Raw genomic sequence first — 2,286 nt, 5'->3', positions numbered from 1 at the left:
GTGGTTCCCCTGAACAGCTGCTGTGTCTGTACCATGGAGCTCTTGCTGTAGTCAGGCTCACTTGGAGCTTGCAGCCGCCTTCTATAGGGAAGTAGGACTCACTGCTTGCTCCTTTCTTGAGTGACACTAGTCTTTGGCTGGAGGGGACACTTGAGAAAGCTGCCCAAAGTGCTTGTGAAGGCCTTTGTCTCCAGGCTGATAGAAGGCTAAATTCCCAAACTGCAATCTTCCCCCTTGATGAGGCGGACAAACAGACTCCAGTAAAATCTATACCACTTTCTAGCCCGCTGACGTGAGGAGCAAATCCTGTTTGGAGGGAGTTGCTTCAAAAGAGCACTGTTGCTGAGGGCTGTCTCTGGCAGGTGGTTGTTGAGTTTTAATTATCCTTCAACTTCTGCCTACGTCCTTCTCTTCCACACCAGCATCTGAGCTGTGCACGGTGCCAAGGGGCAGGCAGTGACTCCGTGTGCAGGACAAGCCTTGGACACCAGGCAAACAAGCGTGCCTCGGCCCAGGGGAGTTTGTCTTGCAGCATAGCGTCCTGTCTTGTAGCTGGTGAGGGTATATGGAACCCCACAGTGGTTGGGTCATCTCCGGTATCCAGCACGGATTAAACCTCCAAGCCGGATTGCACAAGGGATGTGCAGGGCCGCATGAGGTTTTAGGGCTGTTGATGGTTTTCCTGCATTTTCAAAGCCCTGCGAACAGGTCACAGCTGTACTTTGTGAGTGCGGTGTGGCTCCTCGGCCGGGTGCAGTAACACAGTGCTGTGCTGTGTTATGGAACGGATCGACTGAAGCGGGTGAAGCCCTTGCAGGTGTCTGCGTGCCCCCTTATTCTGAGCCGGTACTGTACCACGCCCTTCACATTTTTAACCCTGGATTCCAATGTGAGCAGCGTTGCTCTTCTCTCCCCTCCAAACTGCTTGTCAGACCTGCCAGAAGCACGGTCAGGGCTTGCCGAGTGCTCCTGCCCTGATCAGGCTTGCTTGTACTGGGCTGTATTTGGGTAGAAGCTGGAAGCACGGTGCCAGTGAGCAGAGGGTTGTACCAGGGACCACAGCCCGAGTTATCCTCAGGCTTTGCTTCAGACCTTACCCTGACTAGAAGCCAAAAGCAGTTGGCTAAACTGAACCCAGATGTTCCTGTCTCAAAATCTCAAACTGCTTTAGGAAAACTGGGCCCTTGTGTTCCCCTGGGGGGGGGTCAGGGCACACGAATGCTGCCCCTGCCTGCCCAGCCCTGGGTTGCCATCCCATCAGCATCGCCCCTCAGCATTTTCTCTGCTGCCCCACGATCCTCCCTTTGCTGTTGTTGTACCACTGTGCTATTTTAGGGGTCTTACAGCTTTTCCTGCATGGCCCCAGCCCTGCCCCGGCAGCCTGAGCCACCCCTGAACGGAGCTTCCGCGCTCCCGAGCTGGCGGCCGAGTTGAGGCCTGGGGTCCCTCTGAAGGGGGTTAGCTTCTTGCCTCGGTGCACCTTGTTCCCATCTCTTAATCTTTCCACTCTTTGAATTCAATCCTCCTGGTCTGGAGAAGGAAACCACGCAGAAGGGGTCTCTGTGCTTTGGGTTTGATGCCTGAAAACGGGGCTCTGCTATCGTCTAAAGGAGCGCGGCGTCTGTTCCTGCCAGCCCACCCTCCTCCTGCCTGGGAAATGGCCCCCCGGGGTGCCTCTGACCCTGTGACAGCCCGACCGCGAGGTTCATAAGGGAAAAAGAAGCTCTTGTTGATTATTTTTGCAAGTACTTGTCTGATGGATCACTCGGGTTCAAGGATTTTTTTCCTAGTGTTTGAATACTTCCTAGGGTTATCTGGATGTGTGTGTTTATCTGCGTTTCTTTTTTTTTTTTTTTTCTTCCTGCTTATACGGCTCTTTGCTTCGGAGCAAGATGCTAGAAATCTGTGTGTTGATGCAGGCAGCAGCAGCTTTCCACCAGTCCCAAGGCTGAGGGTAAAATCTGTCATGCTTTTTGATACCTCAAATAAATAAACGGAGGCGCTTCCCGGCCGGGGCTGGTCTGCTCCTGGAGGGTTGCGGCGGGCAGGTATTGTGTCTGCACAGGGCTCAGCCGGGGCACGGGCGTCAAATATTAGACGTCACCGGTTGCGTTTTGGGTTACTACAGCGGAAAAGGCCGCGGGACGCGCGGCACCCCCACCCCCCAACCCCGCCGTCGGCTCGCGGGGGCGGGGCGTCGCCTAGCAACGGGAGACGCGACGGTCTCCCACCCTGTAAACACGGACACGTGGGCAGCGGGCTCGGCCAATGGGCGGCGGAGAGCGG

Source organism: Tyto alba, unplaced genomic scaffold (genome assembly GCF_018691265.1).
Source record: "Tyto alba isolate M040663 unplaced genomic scaffold, T.alba_DEE_v4.0 Super-Scaffold_39, whole genome shotgun sequence".
Classification (NCBI taxonomy): domain Eukaryota; kingdom Metazoa; phylum Chordata; class Aves; order Strigiformes; family Tytonidae; genus Tyto; species Tyto alba.
This window is presented reverse-complemented; position numbering follows the sequence as displayed.